This window comes from Protopterus annectens, chromosome 7.part0, assembly GCF_019279795.1.
Source record: "Protopterus annectens isolate FY-2018-M chromosome 7.part0, PAN1.0, whole genome shotgun sequence".
Classification (NCBI taxonomy): Eukaryota; Metazoa; Chordata; order Ceratodontiformes; family Protopteridae; genus Protopterus; species Protopterus annectens.
Window position 1 is genome coordinate 1742051795 of NC_056739.1, and position 20176 is coordinate 1742071970.

Sequence of the window (20176 nt, forward strand, 5' to 3'; positions counted from 1 at the left end):
CAAAGCTTTTGACAGAATGCCCCACTCTGGCATAGTAGAAAAGCTAAAGAAACTGAAAATAAACCCCTATGTTATCCTCTGGATTGCCAGCTGGCTCACAGACTGGACAAAGATAATCAAAATAGGGAAAGTTGCATCCAGAAAGAGATTGGTCATCCATGTGGTCCTCCAGGGTTCTGTACTGGGACCCCTTCTGTTTGGCTTCTACTTTTCTGGCTAGGGCTCTAAACCTCTTATGCTCTAAACCTCTTATGTCTCCCAGAGGCTGCCCTGTCTCTGGAATAGACTTTCCATACATATCAAACATAGTACCTTGCTGACCATCTTCAAGCACAACCTCGATAAGTGGATGGAAAACCACAAATTTTTCCCAGGGGTTCCATCTGTGTCCCTCGTTGACAGGGGTGACAAGTGCTGACTGAGGTTTCTTTTTGGGGATAAACTCTTGGCTAGACTTGTAAGGGCCCTAGGGCCATTAGCCTAGTAGCCTTCTATGATCCAAAGGGATCTGGCTGACTAATTTTGCAGATGACTGTAAGCTGGAGCAGTCAGTGAATCCCTGAATGACTTAGCCATCCTGCTGGAAGGTTTGTCTCAAATAAATACCTGGTGTCAAAATTATAGTCTGAAACTAAATGCCAAAAAATGCATTACTGTATTCTTTAGGGAGTCATCTACCCCATGTATCTACCACAATGACAATACTCCACTAAGAGTTAATTCAGATGTTCGGGATTTGAGAATTTATATGGACAGTGACCTAAATTTTGACCAGCATGTGTCTATTGTTGTAAGAAAGTCCCGTATTACACAGCTTATAAACAAAGGGATTGTGTCTAGAGCTAGGGATGTTATTGTCCTACTTTACTCAGCCCTCATTAGGACAGTCATTGAATATAATTCCCCCTTTGTATGCATCTGTCCAAACACATGCAATAACTGGAATGCCCACAGAGATACCTTACTAAAATGATACAAGGCCTAAACAACATGTTCTACATGGACTGACTCAAAACCCTGTCACTATACACAGTATCCTACAGACTGCAAAGAGGAGACCTGTGTCTGGCATACAGGGCATCCCCTAACTCATTAATGATAGATTTACTGCACATTGGCAAGTCAAATGCCATCAGAAGTTCTCTGGCTAGGGCTCTAAAGCTCTTCTGCAATATCAACAGAATAATTTGGAGAGACAGGTATATTTCATAGAGGATATGCTGCTGTGGAACAAACTCCCCATACACATAAAACAAAGTTCACCCCTGTTCATTTTCAAATGCAAATTAGATTTATGGATAGGAAACTGAAAATGTATCCCAGGACTGCCCCCTGTAATACTAAAGGACAGAGGCAGCTCCTAAATGTTTTATCCTATGCATGGGTCCACTCAAATTATGTATGGTATGATCCCAGTTATTCTTATTAGGGGTAATACATACTTATCAATCATGGGATGGTTAAGACCAATCTGTAACCAAATGGGATAGTTTATTTCAAGGTCAAAAAAAAGAATCTGGGTAGGCTTAAAATGACCTGCAATGGCAGCTAGCCTAGTACTTACATATGAACCTATTAGAGCCTCTCTATAAGTCAGTATTATTAATACCATTTTCCTTTGTCCATGATGTTCTATTCAATGTCTACCTTGAAATCCATTTCTTTGCAACTGATGGCATAGTTACATTTTCTTATATTTAATATTACCAATACCACCACCTTTTGCCAAGCAGAAAACCCTTAATTTATATAATCATATTAAAAAGGCTGCATTAAATTAGGAGTACATTGTGTGAATTTATCAAGAAAAATCTAACTGATAATCTGTCACTACCTGGAGTCTTCCCTCATCTTTGTCCCTTTATAACCTTAATTTTCTCTTCCTTGGTCAAATATGCTGTTATACCTTTATCTATACTTGCTTCTAGCTAGGGATGTTTCAAATAACAAAAATGCTATTGTCTCATCCTCTCCATCTTTCCATTGTGTTTCAGCTTTATGTAAATCCTCATAAATTATTTCTAAATATGTTGCTATCATAATTGAGTGCCTATTATAATGCTTACCATCCTCTTTTGTTCAGACATGTTGTAATTCTTTGCATTTTCTGCTGCCTCAGTCTAAGAGCCAATGACTTCTGATATTCTGAAGAATTATAATAATGTCTAGCTTTCAAGGACTGGCACAAGAATTGATATTTTTACAATAATTTCTCTACTTATTTTCTAACCTGTCTTGTCTCTTCCTTATTCATTTTATTTACCTCAAAATATTTGCTCAATTTCTGTTTAATTTTCATTTCCTTTGTTGTAAAACTATTTGATCCTGACATATTCTGAGATGTATGCTAATTTCCTTTTTAAGATGTAACCTAAACTGGTCCCATGCCTTAGCCAAGGCCAAATTCTCATGCTCTACAATACATGTCAAAGCTCTCAACCTTTTATCTCAAGAATTAGGAAGAGGAAAATTGTAGTAAGGTCAAAAAAGTTCCACAACTGAAGGCACTTTTTAAGTACTGGTACTATTAATGTAGAACTTCTAAAAATGTCCAGTTTCAGGATGGGACAGAATTAGGGCATCCCAAAAATTATGGAGAATTTAAAGGTCTTATCTACATTATTTTCTATTAACTCCTTACAGTAACTACAAAGATATATTGCTTCAAAACATATATGGAAAATTTCCAACACCTTCTTAATGAAAAAGAAATCAAGAACCCATTCTACTCCCAAGTGCTCTGACAGCACTATTACATGCAGATTTTCTTAATTGACTATGCATGCTCAGTTGTAATATAAATTTTGATTAATCATGACTTTGTTTAAAATCTGTAACATTAATAGGTATACTGCCAGAAGTCTAATTTAATATCAGAAAGAAATGTAAGACCCTTTGTTCTCATGTATGTTCCCACATATATCTTTCTGTCAGTGGTGCATAATGAACAAAACACTGTTCTCTAACTTTTGAAAACATTACCACATTCTAGTCTCTCACAGAAAGTGCAGCACCTTTTTGAAAGAATATAATCTACCTCATTGTTCGCTGAAGGTTGGGCGTCAGGCTGGCAACTCGGCACCATAAATTTGACTGCCAATCATTAGCAGACTGGAATTCCGCTGTGGAGACCCCTAACCGGGAAAAGCCGAAAAGACAAAAAAAATTGTGTTACAAACCTCGAGCTGAACAGTACCTGGAAGTAAAGATACACTGTAAGTCATAATACAAATATTTCCTAAATAGCCTTTACGTCCCATATAACATCCATTCTCATCAAATGTAACAGCTTCCATTTGGACACATTCTTATTGTCAAAAAGGGTACTCTCTCTCTTCCTTGCTCCTGTGAATGAAGATATTCCACACAACCAATAAACCTTCATCACTACATTATGCTCCTGATAATATAAATGTGATTCCTATAGTGCCACCAACCAATGTTTCAGGCATTAAAGGTAAGTAAAGATCTTACATTTTAGAAAAGATTAATTAACCCATTATCATTTCATGTAATAAACTCATCCCTCTCCTTGGGGAAAAAAATCTTTATCCAGCCCTCCACATATATCAAGCTATTAGTTTCTTTCTCAGAACTTAACATACACTACCCATCTCAAATTTTGATTTCTCATTTCCTGTTTCAAATGTAATTATTTAAACTTACGTTGTTGGAGTCCAGAGAATTTCACCAACTGCAACAAACATATCTCAGAACGCTGTATTGTAAATTTGAAATAAGGATGTATCATAACTGTGAACATTTTAAAAACAGTTTTAAAAAAAAATCACAAAATTTGTTTTGACCACCAAAATAGACAGGTTTGATTGTTTCGTTATCAACTGGTAATTGTGAAAAACTGCCAAGTGCCTCATAAATTCCCTCCTAGTCACCAAACCAACTATTTTGGAAGTATCTGAAAATTGGATACCATTCATAATAAGCTAACATCATTACAGTACTTATTCAAATAATTCTCACCAATTTAAATAATCATTATACTTTTACCTTACCATAATCTGAACACACCCACTGCCTATAAAGGAAGGCTCTTCACCCACTCTGCAGGAGGGCCCATAACTAAGACATCTGTGTTTCATTTTAACATTAAGCTATTAACACCTTGTGTTAGAAGTAATGCAGTTGGTTAACAATGCAAACTGTTACCATTCAGTTAGAGAGAAATAACTGGTTTCCTACTGAAATGCCAGCACTTGTAAACAGGAGTGCTGACAGAATGAAAAAAAGGACCAAAAATCTCAGAGAAGAGTGAATCTTGAATATCACTCTTCTCTTTTAAACATTTTTTTTTTTGCAGGAGGGAAAGCCCCCCTGCACCCCCTCCACACCCCTCAGACTTATATATACCAATTCCAAGACTGACAAACCTCAGAGAAAAGGGAATATTCCAAGAAATGGCCACCTCGGACTTTGTATATATAAGACCATTTTTTCTGGTCATTCAGTCTCTTGTGTTTCGGGACTCACTCTAGTGGGACCTGACATCTGAAATGATTACCAAATAATTTATTGCAGCATATGCAGTCCTCTGAAAGTTCCCAAAGTCTTCATTCTGCACTGCTTCTCTAAACATTGTTATTTTATTCAAAGTGGCTGTTTATTTACTTCAGATCTCTGATATTACAGTCTATGCCTCATGATTCCTTAGGATCACTGACACATAGCCAGCACTGCATCCTGCAAATCTGTAAAATTCTTAAATCCACCTGAAATACTGCCAGAAAAAAACATCCGAAAATGCAGTTTTCTCAGTTGGCGTTCTCTCATTGCTGCCACAATTTGTGTTCTTTGTCACTGACTGAAGCATCTATACCAGTGTGTGTCCTGCTTGTTTCATCCCAACTTATCCACCAGGTGCAAAAAGTATATGTGTTATCTCAATTATTACCTGAACAGCATGCAAACCAGTACAGGTTCCAATTTTTACTGCACAGAGTTTTTCACAGCCATCATCTTCTTATTTTCATGTCCCCTAATATTACAGACATTTCTCCAGCATGTCATATTTTAAAAATTCTATTGCCTATGATTTAGCTGTCCAGCTCTGTACAACAGAATGTTTACTCTTTAAGGCTCATTTTTTTCTAACATATCATCAGCTTCCAAGTGAGTTTGTGACTTCTGCTATCCCATCCTCTTGTATCTCAGATTCTGCTGTATTTATTACAAGTTGTACATTTACTTTCTAAGTCTCACATTTCACTGCTTCCATCAGTTTAACAAATCACAGTTCTCACTTGAAAATTCTCCAGTTCATCTTCATATTGTCTTCCAGACAGATTCTTGTTTTTGCTGCAATTATAAGATTATTTACCATCTTTTTTTTTTTTTTGTCAATGTTGCATGTGAAATTTAACATCTGCCTGCTCTGGCTACGCAATAAAAGTGGTAATTCCAAAGTTATACTGTTACTGGAAAAAAATACAATCATGTACTCATGGAACAACTAGAGAACATGTCTGCTCTTCACTGCAGCATCACTAGAGGTCCTAAGGTTTGTTTTATTGATGTGGAGTGCATCTGTGGAAGAATTACACTTAAGATTTCTAAACAAATTCCAGGGTATAACACTTTTATTTTGTACATGCCATTTTTTGTGTGTAGCTATCTCTTGCCATGTACGCAAAGGATTTTGAAAATTACATATTGCAGTTATTAGGGAAAGGTGTCACATATATAGTTACATACAAAGATAATAGCGGTTTGCTTTTAATTGCTTTTGCCAGGAAAGGGAGGGCAATTCAGTAAGAAATACTGAACAGTGCATATCATGCCTTTTTTCTAAACACCTTTATTAAGTTATGGCTTAAGACATAGGCAGATGTACATTAACAGAAAAGAAAACAATCCATATTAACATTTTTCATTTTATATACATTATACATCACATATCTTTTCGTTGTAGCTATCAATCAGTCCAGCATTAAATAAATTGCTCAGTTCTTGCCTTCCCTTGAATCTCACTCCTCCTGAACATTATTCTGCGTTTATTTATTTCAGAATTTTCATGTATTTCTACATAATTTGTTCCTTCCCTTTTGTAAAGATCACACTTCCAGTTCTTTTATCTATGTTACAATTTGCAATACTTCAAATATTGTTGGTTTAGACTTTGATTTCTATTTTCTAGTAATTAATTTTTAGGCAGCCACTAGAACTAAACTTAACAAAGCCTTACTATGTCTAGACAATTTAGATCCCATATCCCAGCTCAAACGAACCATTCTCTTAGTTACACCCATTTGCTTACCCAATACTTCTGACAGACTACAGTGTAGGGAATTTTTAAAATCTGCCAACCCATTATACTCTCAAAACATATGTTCGCAGTTAGTTACCTCTTTCTTCTCCATCACACCTCCAGCATTTGCCTTCTACCTGAGAAAAATTCTTTAAAGTCTGTCGGGTATAAAATACTTATGCAAACACTTCCAAGCAAAAATCCTAAGCCATCTAGACTGTGTTGCATACTTGGCAGACATACATATGTTCTCTTATTGTTCCTGCAATCTCTCTTCCCAATCTTTTCTAACTTATCTAATTCATATATGTAGTTATTATGCAATATTTTATATGCCATATTAATCATCCCTTTTTAACAGCAGCTTCTGTTCTAGATTCAACTAAAATCTCCATCAGAGCAGGTATTCCACTTAGGATTCCCCTGTCATTTTTTCTTTGTCTATACTCTGATAGCAGTCATTGGTAGGAAAGGCAGACTGTAGTCTGCAGTCCAAATATCTTATTTGCCTCATCCCATTCTATTACCTTTCCCTCTCTAATTATTTGTTCTCAGCACCTTGGTAGTGCATATCATGCCTTATGACTCTTCTCTAAACTTTATTGATTATGATTTTATTTGTATACAAATACAGTATGGTGTCAGCATTAAAGAAACATAATGTTAACAGTCTGCAAAACTGCATTATCACTATTTTGATCCAATTCAGTCTGCTGAGATGCTTCTTATCCCTCTCTGTCTCTCTAGTCAAGCTACAAATATATAATTTTCACATGTATTAAAAGGCCAGACTAGTTACAGTTCTCACTGTCAGTTGAAATTATTCCTTTCTGATGTCAAACAGCTCAGTTTCATTTTATCTTATTTGATAAAGACAATTTCAATTCCAGTTCCATGGTGCATTTTAAATATTTATAAAAAATAACTAAGAATATATTGTCCTCAGTTTCTCATTTTCCACTGAACCACCAATTATTCAAGTGCATTTCTTTGATATTTGGCTGAAATGTTTACTCTACAGCTACTAGCAGCAGTGAAGCATAACATAAACATGTACACTGGAATTTATGGATTCAAACTATCTCACTACAAATGATACTGTTAACAAAACTAAAAAAAATACAATGTGTAATATTCTTTCAAATTATTAAGTGATGGAGCAATCAAGATATTAAGAAGAAAAACAGCAATGATTCACTAAGTGACAGATTTGTGTGTCTCAGAATCAAGAATGATCTAGTGAGGGGCAAACCATTTAGTGAAGTTGAACTGATACTTTATATAATGCTAAATGCATGTACAGCAAGTGTAGTTTCGAGCGTGAATCTTGAAAGTATGACTGTATAACTGGACGTGTACAAACTAAAGTCTGTGAGTAGAAAAATGAACAAAACAAAGCAACAAATGTTTTAAAATAACAAAATAATGAAAATAAAATTACAAGAATGATACTACATGGTTATCCAAGATGGCACTTGGTAAGAAATGAGCAGACAGGAACCATACTATGTGTAAGTGTCACAGCTACATGTATGAGAAAGCAGACTGCAGAACAATTAATCAAGTCTTTAAATTATACTGGGGGTCTAATCATTTTAGAAGGGTGTGTAAAATTGAAAATAAACTGTTGCAGCAATGTTTGGGGTCTATATTATAAGATCGATGGTTGAAAACATCGAACAACATATGGTCGACACCATATGGTCGATGTCTTCAAACGTCAACCTTATAAAAAGTCAAAAAAAAAAAAAAAAAGAAAAGAAAAAAGTACCCTAACGGGTTTAAGCAGGGGGGCAAGCCACCCTGCACCCCCACCTACCCTCGCTACTTAAATATACCAACTCCGAGACCGCACTACATTGAAGTAAACAGAAATCTCCCCTTATGGAGATTTCCGTTTACACACTCGAGATTCTGAGCGTTCGATATTCTCGTGCCGACAATCTCAGATTCGACATTGTCGGCTTTCGAGAATATAATATAGGCCCAATGTTTGTACCAATTTATTTTATTTATCCTTTAGAAACAAATGAACAAAATAAAACAGAAATGTTTGTGAGTACTGTCAAGATGCATATTTGTGAACAGAGCACAAACAGTGAACAGTAGCAAAGGTAATTCATACTTCTCAACTGTCCAGATTTTTGCCTTTTATCTTTTGGTCTGTTTCTTATAAAGTTTGTGGTTTTCTGCCATATCACTGAGTTGATCTCAGGACTGATGTCACTAAATAATTACATACATTTGAGTTTCAGACTTCATTTCCTTCAGAAAATGTATCTTAACACAAACCTTGTGATTCTAGCACATTTTTAAGTTTAAAAGAGTGAATATGTAAAATCTGTTCCTATTTCTGGGTCATTGTCTCCCATTCTGTTGGTCTTTGTCCAGATTTCTTGTACTAAGATTTCCAGGAAAATCTGATAATTAATTATATTAATGTTGCCGTTAAGCTTGATAATGATGCACAGTGGAATATATTACCTGAATCTATGTTAATGATATTGAATCTATCTAATAAAGTGTAAAAGTCTTTGATCATTCTTGTGATATATTTAGGGCATAACCTGAAGCCTGTGGTACAGATCTGGCTTGATTCTATGTATAAACATAGAAAATATAGGTTATTATTTCAAGTAGTGTCCTTGAAGAAATACTCAAAATAATCAAGCATTCCGGGCCATAATACTTATCAGACACTTGGTATAATTAGGAGCATTCATAATCTGCAGAGGAAAAAAAAGTGATTTACTCTAAATGCTAATTTAATTTTATATATTTATTTAATTTCATTCCATTCCTGCTTGTTAACCAAGTGAATGGGTTGGTATAAGACCCTTTTCACTCACTTTCTGGACCAAACATGGCTATGTCTTTAAGAAGCATGCAAGGCTGTGCGTGCACATATAATTAGTGGACACATGCAATCCCTAGTGCCATTTATTTAGAAGCAGCCAGAGAATGAGCATGTGTGATCGCAGTTAATGTATATAAGTTACTCAAATCATAGTCCATAAGCTTCATAGTGATGTGTTTGTACAAAATAAAGCTGCTTAAACAGAGCCCACAAAGACTTTCTTATTCATGTACCAACACGAAAACGACATGGTATCAGAACTGGGATAGAAGAGAAAAGAATATTTAGAGTCATGAGATGTAAAGACAACAGCGAAGGTAAAAAACTAGAGAAAAGAGTACAAACACAATCTGAAAGAATCAAATGTAATGAGAAATACTATGAATTACTTACTCGATGCGAAAAGAGGCAAGAAGGGACATTACAAGGGTACAAACCGCATTATCAGGCAAGCGGAAAGTATAAAAGAGTTTGTTAACTAAAAGAGATCTTTAAGAAAATGTTTAAGATAAAAGTATTTGACAATACAATTAACAGTAAAATACAAAACGAGTCTGTTTAAAGCAAAATGAGTGTGTTTAAGGCAGAATTGGGCATGTGTAGAGTAAACTGAGCACAAAATAAGTATAATAAGCAAGAAAAAGGGTTTAAATGAGTAAAACAAAAATAATAAGCAAAGAAGACGGCATATTAAGCAAAAATAAAGTAAGGCGACTGTGTGCATTTGGGCAAAGTGCTGTATCTGGGCATAACTATGAATTTGTATTGTATTAAAGGCATAATTAAAGTTATTTGAAGTATCTCAGAGTGTATAAAAGTACTTACAGAGTGTGCTTGTAATTCTGCATGTATTTCGAAGAGCTTGTTGGGTGCAAAGTGCAACTATTTCAGGCAATCCAGTCAAACATAGTTATTTGAAGAAAAGTTCTTGTGCTGGGTGTGTCTATTTGCAAAGTGCCGCCATTACAGAATGCTTCTTGTATTGTAAGGAGCGACTTAGAAGGTACTGCCATTTTGGAACATTTCAGTGTGTTGTATGCAGTTAATTGCAAAGTGCCTTTACTTTGAAAGCTATTGAGTTTAGAACAGATGTTCGATTTATTCGCATTGAGCAGTTGCTTGATATGTTTCTTGCATTAATAAGAAAGTGCTTCTTGCAAAAGATTACATTAGTATTACAGTGCTCATGAATTACACAGTTGCTTCGTAAAGTTCTTGAGTGTTTCTTAAAGTGATGGCTTTAATGAGTGATGGTAAATGAATGTAGCATCTCTGCCTTTATTGATAAAAATTTCCAAGCAATTACTTTAGCATCTTTGCCTTTACCAACCAGTTATTTTGCAAAGTTCCGTAAAGCATAGAGTAATTAGAAAAAAGTTATTTCGCAAGACTCTGTAGAACAAGTCGAAAGCATCAAACAATCCAAAAAGTTATTTCGCAAAAGCTCCATAAAGCATCAAACAATTACAGAGCATTGAATAATTCAAAAAGTTATTTCGCAAAGCTCCGTAAAACATTGAACAATTTGAAAGCATCGAATAATTCATAAAAATTATTTTGCAAAGCTCTGTAAAGCACTGAACAATTTGAAAATTTATTTCATAAAGCTCTGTGAAGTACCAGACAGTTCAAAAACGTTATTTTGCAAGGCCAAGTTCACAAAGTACAGTAAAGCATCGAGAAGTCTGAGAAGATTATTTCGCAAAGTCCAGTTATTCGAAACAACTACGAATTTGTTCATTCACATATTACTGAAAAGCTCAACAGAAGAAAGCATATGTTCAGAGTTTAGAGGCATAGTACTAGTACTGTTTATGCCAATTATTTATGCACATGTGTATGTGTGTGTTTCCGGGCATAGTTACAAGATTGTTCGCTGGTACGAGTTAATATGGCAGACGGATTTTGAAAACCCCAACCATTTATGTTGGATCAGAATATTGCAGAGAACTGGACAGTATTTGAACAAGAGTAAGATATTTTTCATACAAGCTGCTTATGAAGACAGAAATGCATGTACCAGTGATTTCATTTTGCTAAAATTAGCAGAGTCTGAGGCCATAAGAAGAGAGCGTTCATTTGTATATGCACCAGCAGTGTATGAAGGTGAAGGATTCAGACCGTCATATTGTTGTGCCAGCTGAATCAAGGGATGATCCCGAGTGTTTGAAATACAAGTTTAGAGAGATGTGCAACCCTCAGACAAATATTACATTAGAGACGCATTTGTTTTACACAAGGAATCAGAAACCAGGGGAGACATTTGCAGCTTATATAACTGATTTAAGAACCAGAGCTAAAATGTGCAGGTTTGGTGATCTGAAAGATGAGCTGATAATAGATAGGCTTGTGTGTGGTATTAATAGTGCTGCTGTAAGAAAGATTTTGTTTTGTGATAGTGATTTAACATTGAGCAAGGCAACAGAGATTTATCAAATCCAAGAGGTAACAGAAAAACATACAAGTATGCTTGCTAGTGACAAAAGCACAGTTTCAGTGGGCTCCAGAGCAAACGTAGACAGTATGCAACATGTGAAAAACAAGAACAGCCCTAAGAATGTGGCAGTTACAGGGTTTTCAAACAAGCCACGAGGTCTTCCAGCAAGTTCCAGAAAGAGTGCAAGTTCAACCACTAAGTCAGTATAACATAAATGAGAGCCAGCGAAATCCAAATCAAGCTTTATTGTTAACTGTCGCAATTGCGCAGCAAATCATGAGTCTAAAAGAGAGAAGTGCCTAGCATTTGGTCAGCAATGCCACAAGTGTAAAAAATGGAATCATTTACAAAACTTTTGCAAATCAAGTTAGCCTCACATAGTTGTAAAGAAGAGTCGCACAAAAATCAAGTTGATCAGGTAGAGCCAAACAGTCAGCTTTCTATGTAGATGGTGTATCAGTGCTTGGAGAAAGAGTAGATGCAGTAAATTTATTAACAAGGAGTGAAGTATTTTATACTGTCCGAATTAATGGAAAATACACAGAGCTCAAAGTAGACACTGGGTCAACGTGTAATGTTGTATCAGCAGACACATTTGCAAACGTGAGAACCAACGAACAACTCAATGTGACCAGCAGTGCGAGATTTGTTGCGTATGGAGGTGAAGAAATCCAAACCAAAGGTTCAGTAATACTTACATGCTATATGACTGAGAACTGTTACAACTTACTATTCTACATAGTCAGATGACCAGTGCAACCTTTACTGGGTCTCAAAAATAATTTGAGGATAAATCTGCTTTCTTTTGCAAAGGAAGCTCATCATGTGAGTGCAGTTCCAAGTTCCAATTTTTCTGAAGTCATTTTCTCAGAGTATGCTGATGTTTTCGATAACAAATTGGGCAAGCTTTCAGTAGTATATTCCATGAAGTTAGACCCCGAGATTTTTCTCTAGTAGTCAGAACAGCAAGAAGAGTTCCGATAGCTATGTAGGATAAAGTCAAAGCTCAGCTGTACAAGATGGTGCAGCAAGGTGTAATTTGTCCAGTTACAGAACTAACTGAATGGGTGTTTTCCATGGTACAGGTAAATAAAATAGAATTCCTGCTGTAAAATGAAAAGAAATATGCCAAAGAAAACACTGACGTTGAGAAAATTCTTTAATAATAACAGCAAAGCTTTCGGGACTATACCCTTCTTCAATACTACAAACATTTCAAAAATCAAAGCAGTTAAATTTAAATAGGAGCCAAACCATCACATGATCGCATCCAGCCAACCATGCGGTGGAAGCAATTAAATGACAAAATTGGAATAAATAATTAAAAAAACAGTACACAAAATCCAAACTTTAAAATTTAGTATATTGTAACCTCACTAAAATTGGTTTTAGAGTTATAGCTGTGTTACAACCAGGTGAATGGTCAGCGGCAAAGCGCAAAATCCATTCATATTCCTTAATTTCTAGGAAGTTGTTAATATCACCACCTCTCATAGATGCATACACCATATTGATCACCCTGAATTAAATCTATGGGTATCTCCATTGGTACTAATGTGCTTATATAATGTATTATTTTCATTCTTTCTCCTAATATCGGATTTATGTTCAATAATGCACTCTTTAAGCTTTCTAGTGGTCTTACCTACATAAAAACACGAACATCGGATACAGGTAGCTAGGTAAACCACATTAGAACTAACACAATTAGCTGTAAGCTTAAAAGTATATTCATTTCTTGTAGAGGGATGAATAAATCTCTCACTTCCTTTACCATTGATATCGGTGCAACATGTACAATTCAAACAGCTAAACGTACCAAGCCTTGTACTAACTTGAGGAATTTTTCTACCAGTAAAATCCTTATAAAATAGCTTATTTTTCAAAGTTCTGATATGCGTATATGAGAAATAGGGGCGGGCACCCAGTATATTACTTACTTCTGGAGTCGCCAACAGAACAACCCAATTTCTCTCTATAATATTTTTAATAAACTTAGTTTTAGTATTAAACATTGTTACATATCTAACTTTAACTATATATTTTCTAGTTTTACCCAGATTTATGGTAGATACATCTTCTATTCTAAAAATTGGTTTAAGGGTAGTGTCCCTAGCCCTCATAGTTTTATTCCTTAATTCTAAAATCAAGGATGGGTCATAGCCACACTTCAAAAAAATCAGTTTGCATTTCATTAAGTTGTTCCGAAAAGATAGAATTGTCAGTGTTAAGTCTACTGGCTCTACTAAATTGTGCCGTTACTATCCCCTTAAAAACATGGGGTGCATGCATACTGCTTTTGTGTATATACCTACCAGCATGTACATCCTTTTTGTCTATACTTGTATTAATAGCACCATCTTTCAACTCTATGAATAAATCTAAAAATACAACCTTGCTTTCTGAATATTCCATCTTAAACTTAAAAAACTAGTCGTACCATTTAAATAATTAATATAATGACAGAGTTCATCTGATGTTCCCTTCCAAATAAGGAAGCAGTCATCCACAAAGCGCTGATAAAAACAAACATTACGGTTTAAAACATTAAAATCACTACAAATATATTTTGTTTCCCATTGGTGAAGAACTAGGTTAGCATAAGTATTAGCGATAAGTGTGCCCATCGCTACACCAGTTAATTGTAAATAGAATTGGTTATTAAACAAGAAAATATTAGTAGTTAAAATCAATTCCAATAAACAGCAAATATTTTCTACTTGTTTAGCTGGTAAGGACGCTTGCCTAGTCAAAAATGATCTAATTGATTCAATCCCATAGCTGTTAGGGATGACTGTAAATAAAGATGAAATATCTAAAGTCACAAATAAATAATCACCTTGACGTAATTCAGTAACATGTAAATTATGATACCATGTTCTTAATTTAATAATAAAATCTGTGATATCTTTCAAAACATTATTGCAATTTGTTAAATAATGGTGCAGTTGTTTTTGTAAATATGTAGAAATAGGCTCAGTTATCCAACCATTGCCAGAAACAATAGGCCTCATAGGGGATTGCTCCATGGATTTATGTATCTTTGGAAGACCATAAAGTTGTGGAATAACTGGGCAGGGGACCGTAAAAAAATGAAAAAGATCAAGGCCAATGTCCGCATTGATCTGTAATTCATAAATCAATATATTAACATTACTTATATATTTTTTAATATCCATTGCTGTAATACATTTATATATATATATATATATATATATATATATATATATATATATATATATATATATAAAAGTAATGTTAATACATAAATACATAATTTACATGTTACTGAATTACCATAATTTACATGTTACCGAATTACGTCAAGGTGATTATTTATTTGTGACTTTAGATATTTCATCTTTATTTACAGTCATCCCTAACAGCTATGGGATTGAATCAATTAGAGAATTTTTGACTAGGCAAGCGTCCTTACCAGCTAAACAAGCAGAACGTATTTGCTGTTTATTGGAATTGGTTTTAACTACTAATATTTTCTTGTTTAATAACCAATTCAATTTACAATTAATTGGTGTAGCGATGGGTACACCTGTTACTAATACTTATGATAACCTAGTTCTTCACCAATGGGAAACAAAATATATTTGTAGTGATTTTAATGTTTTAAACCGTAATGTTTGTTTTTATCAGCACTTTGTGGATGACTGCTTCCTTATTTGGAAGGGAACATCAGATGAAATTTGTCATTATATTAATTATTTAAATGGTACAACTAGTTTTTTTAAAGTTTAAGATGAAATATTCAGAAAGCAAGGCTGTATTTTTAGATTTATTCATAGAGTTGAAAGATGGTGCTTTAATACAAGTATAGATAAAAAGGATGTACATGCTGGTAGGTATATACACATGAGCAGTATGGCCCTACCCCATGTTTTTAAGGGGATAGTAATGGCACAATTTAGTAGAGCCAGTAGACTTAACACTGACAACTCTATCTTTTTGGAACAACTTAATGAAATGCAAACTGATTTTTGAAGTGTGGCTATGACCCATCCTTGATTTTAGCATTAAGAAATAAAACTATGAGGTATAGGGACACTACCCTTAAACCAATTTTTAGAGTAGAAGATGGATCTACGATAAATCTGGGTAAAACTAGAAAAGATATAGTTAAATTTAGATATGTAACAACGTTTAATACTAAAACTAAGTTTATTAAAAATATTATAGAGAGAAATTGGGTTGTTCTGATGGCGTCTCCAGAAGTAAGTAATATACTGGGTGCCCGCCCCTATTTCTCATATAGGAATATGAGAACTTTGAAAAATAAGCTATGTTATAAGGATTTTACTGGTGGACAAATTCCTCAAGTTAGTACAAGGCTTGGTACGTTTAGCTGTTTGAATTGTACATGTTGCACCGATATCTATGGCAAAGGAAGTGAGAGATTTATTTATCCCTCTACAAGAAATGAATATACTTTTAAGCTTACAGCTAATTGTGTTAGTTCTAATATGGTTTACCTAGCAACCTGTACCCGATGTTCTTGTTTTTATGTAGGTAAAACCACTAGAAAGCTTAAAAAGCACATTACTGACCATAAATCCGATATTAGGAGAAAGAATGAAAATAATGCATTATATAAGCACATTAGTACCAATGGAGATTCCCATAGATTTAGATTCAGAGTGATAGATATGGTATATGCATCTATGAGAGGTTAACAACTTCCTAGAAATTAAGGAATATGAATGGATTTTGCGCTTTGCCGCTGACCATTCACCTGGTTGTAACACAGCTATAACTCTAAAACCAATTTTAGTGAGGTTACAATATACTAAATTTTAAAGTTTGGATTTTATGTACTTTTTTTAAATTATTTATTCCAATTTTGTCATTTAATTGCTTCCACCGCATGGCTGGCTGGTTGTGATCATGTGATAGTTTGGCTCCTATTTAAATTTAACTGCTTTGATTTTTGAAATGTTTGTAGTATTGAAAAAGGGTATAGTCCCGAAAGCTTTGCTGTTATTATTAAAGAATTTTCTCAACGTCAGTGTTTTCTTTGTTTTCCATGGTAGCCACATGTTTGAAGAAGTTGCAGCTCTAATACCAAACTCCACTGTATTTTCTGTTTTGGATGCAAAGAGTTCATTCTGGCAAGTGATGCTTGATCGCAAATCCTCACTCTGTTTGGTAGATACAGATTCCTAAGGATGCCATTTGGAATAAATTCTGCAAGTGAAGTTAACGTGCAATGGAACAAATTTTTTCAGGTTGCCATAATAGTAGATGATTTATTAGTTGGAGGCAGTGGTGAAGCAGAACATACGAGAAACCTCAGGAAAATTCTAGACAGAGCACACGAAGTGAACATAAAGCTCAATCCATTGAAATGCAAATTCACACTTCCAGAAGTTACGTATGTAGGTTATTTGTTTACAAGTACAGGCTTGAGACCTGACCCGAGCAAACAAGCAGCTATTATAGAGATGTCAGTACCAGACAATGTACAAGGTTTACAGTGACTTTTAGGCATGGTTAACTATTTCAGCAAGTTTATACCAGATTTCAGTGAGCTGACAGCACAGCTGAGAGAGTTAACACATAAGAATGTTGTATCGTCACGGTTAGGACAGCATAAGAAAGCGTTTGATGACCTTAAGCATAAAATTGGCACCCCACCTACGTTAAGATACTGTGGTGTGGCTAAACCAGTTGTTCTTTACTGTGATGCTTCAAAATGTGGTCTTGGCACAGTTATTCTTTAAGATGGTAGACCAGTAGCCTATGCTTCTAGGACATTAACTCAAACTGAGATGCATTATGCTCAAATTGAGAAAGAGCTTTTGGCAATAGTATTTGCATGTTCCAGGTTTCACGATTATATTCATGGTTCAGCTATTCAGATTGAAACCGATCATCACCCTCTAGTTACTATCCTAAAGAAGCCTATGCATTCTGCTCCAGCAAGATTACAAAGAATGATGATCAGATTGTAAAAATACAATTTCAGCTTGGTTTATACTAAAGGTGAATTGCTCTATCTGGCTGATACCTTATCCAGATCACGTAGAAGTATGAGAGAACCACTTGATTCTGAAACTTTTGACTTTTATGTGATGTCAGTGTGTAATATTTCCACCACTAGACTTAATGAGATGAGTTAAGAGATCACACTAAGACTGATACAATTTCACAAAAGCTCAATCACTATATTAATGTTGGATGGCCGTCAAAGCAATCTAGTGTATCACCTGAAGTGCAAGCATATTTTCTTACACAGATGAATTGTTGATGGCAATTGTTGATGGAAGATAAAAAGAGTTATGTACGTACCATAACTTGGAATCTGTGCTATCCAGTGCCATTATTCATCATGGATGGGCTGGCAGAGTAAGCAACAGCTCCTGAGCTCAAGCTCCTCCCCTCCCAGGAACCCCTGCTAACCATAATCCTCAGATTGAGTTTGCTAGATAAAGATAGGGGCAGTGAAACTGTCCATAATAAGGAACAGCAAAACCAAACACACCATTACTCCAAGAATCCCCTGGTTACCAGAAGAAGGGGGTGGAGGATGGGAACATGATGAATAATGACATTGGATATTACAGATTCCAAGTTAGGGTAAGTACATAACTCTTTATCTGATGTGATCCGTGTCATTATTGATCATGGATGGGTCAGAGTCCCCAGCTATTCATAACCCTGGGAGGTCTCAAGGAAGGACATGCTGGAGCACAGAAGAACCAAACAAAGCTCTACCCCTGGACACCAAATCCAGCTTGTGACGTGTTACAAAAGTATGGGGGGTTGACCAAGTGGCAGCAGCACAAATGTCATCCAAGGAAGTCCTAGCCCAGAAGGCCTAAGAAGTAGCCACCGACCTAGTGGAATGATCTTTAATAGGCCTGGGGAGATCAATGTTATTGTATTCATAAATGTGAGCTATACAACAAGTGAGCCAATGTGAAATTGACACTTTGGAAATGGCCCTACCTTTCCTGTCCTGAGAAAAGGCTACGAAAAGCTGATCTGATTGTTGAAAACTCTCAGTCCTCTTCAAATAGAAATGTAGCTGCCTATGTACATCCAGGCAATGTAGTCTGTATTCTCCTTTGTTCAAAAAATTAGGAAAAAAGATGGGAAGCTGAATTGACTGATTAAGTTTAGTTTCTGAGGCTACTTTAGGAATGAATGAAGGATTGGTCCTGACAGAAACCCTATCCTTGTGAAAAATCATGAAGAGAGGCTTTAAGCAAACAGCCTGTAATTCAGAAACCCTCTTGGCAGAGGTAAACAGCCACAAAAAATGCTGTCTTCCAAGACAGAAACTTAAAATCGCACTTTGTGGCAGATACAAAGGAGGGTTGTGTCAGGGACTGCAAGTAGGAGATGGATCTTTGAAAGGAGGCCTGAGAAAGAACACACCCTTAAGAAAGGCCTTGAGGAAAACTTGGGGCTGTCACTTAGGTGAAAATTAGAAATAGCTGCCAACTGAAGTGTAATCATTGATAAGCTCGCTCCTTACTGAAACAGAGAGGAATGGAATGACAAAATGTCTGGAATAGGAGCAGAAAAGAGACTGATGTCCTGCTGATGATCCCAAAGAGGGAACCTCTTCCATTTGCTGGAATAAACCTTTTTAGAAGAAGGTTTCAGAGATGCCAAAATGATGTCCTTCACCGGAGAAGGCATCTTAACCTGACTGACAATCATTGGAACTGGAGGATTGAAGGTTGGGAGGAAGAAGTCCCCATGGATGGGAGATGAGATCCTGGGCTGGATCTAATATCCAGGGTGGATATTTCAGATGAGACTAGAGGGGGGAGAACCACGTCTGACAAAGCCAGAAGGGGGCAATGAGGATGAAGTAAGACTTCAGATGACAGCCTTTCTGTAAGACTTTGGGAATGAAGGAAGTTGGAGGATTGGCATAGACAAGTAACGGCGGCCAATCGTGAAACAGAGCATCCCTTGGTGACCTCCCCCCCAGTGGGGGGATGAGGGCAAAGCATTTGCTGCATTTGTGATTGATTGGGGATGCAAACAGATCACAGCACGGAAGACCCCACCGGTCGAAAATCTGGCTTGCCACTGACTGGTTCAGGGACCACTCCCTGGAACGCAGGATATACCTATTGAGCTTGTCTGACAACATGTTGGAATCGCAGGGAATATGTGTTGCAAGAAGAAAGCATCTGGAGGACATCATCCATTCCCATACTCTCATGGCCTCTCTTCACAGAGGATACGATTGTGTCCCCGCTACTTGTTGATGTACCAAACTACAGCCATGTTGTCTGTCTGAATTGCTACAGTCCCAAGAGGGAGATAGTCCTGGAAGACTTGCAACGATAGGAGGACAGCTATCATCTCTAGGACACTGATGGGCAACTTGGTCTCCGAGGGGGACCACGTACCCTGGACCATCCTTCCCTGAAAATGCCCCTCCACCCCAACAGGGAGGAGTCCATGGTCACTGTGGCTGGGGTTATAGAAGCCAAAAGGGTCTTCCTAGCAGAAGATCCTTGGACCGGAGCCACCACACTAAGTGACTCTGGCAGACTTGAGATATCCCGATTGCCATGGACACAGGGTGAAGATGAGATGACCACTGTACCGCAAGGGTCAACTGAAGCACTTGCATGTGGTACTT

General features: G+C 36.2%; 1 protein-coding gene across 1 annotated transcript in view; it reads right to left on the reverse strand.

Annotated features, from left to right (window-relative positions):
- The window catches only part of LOC122807215 (tubulin polyglutamylase TTLL13-like), a 2572017-nt gene that overhangs the window by 301406 nt on the left and 2250435 nt on the right, over positions 1 to 20176 (reverse strand). The window lies entirely within an intron of this gene.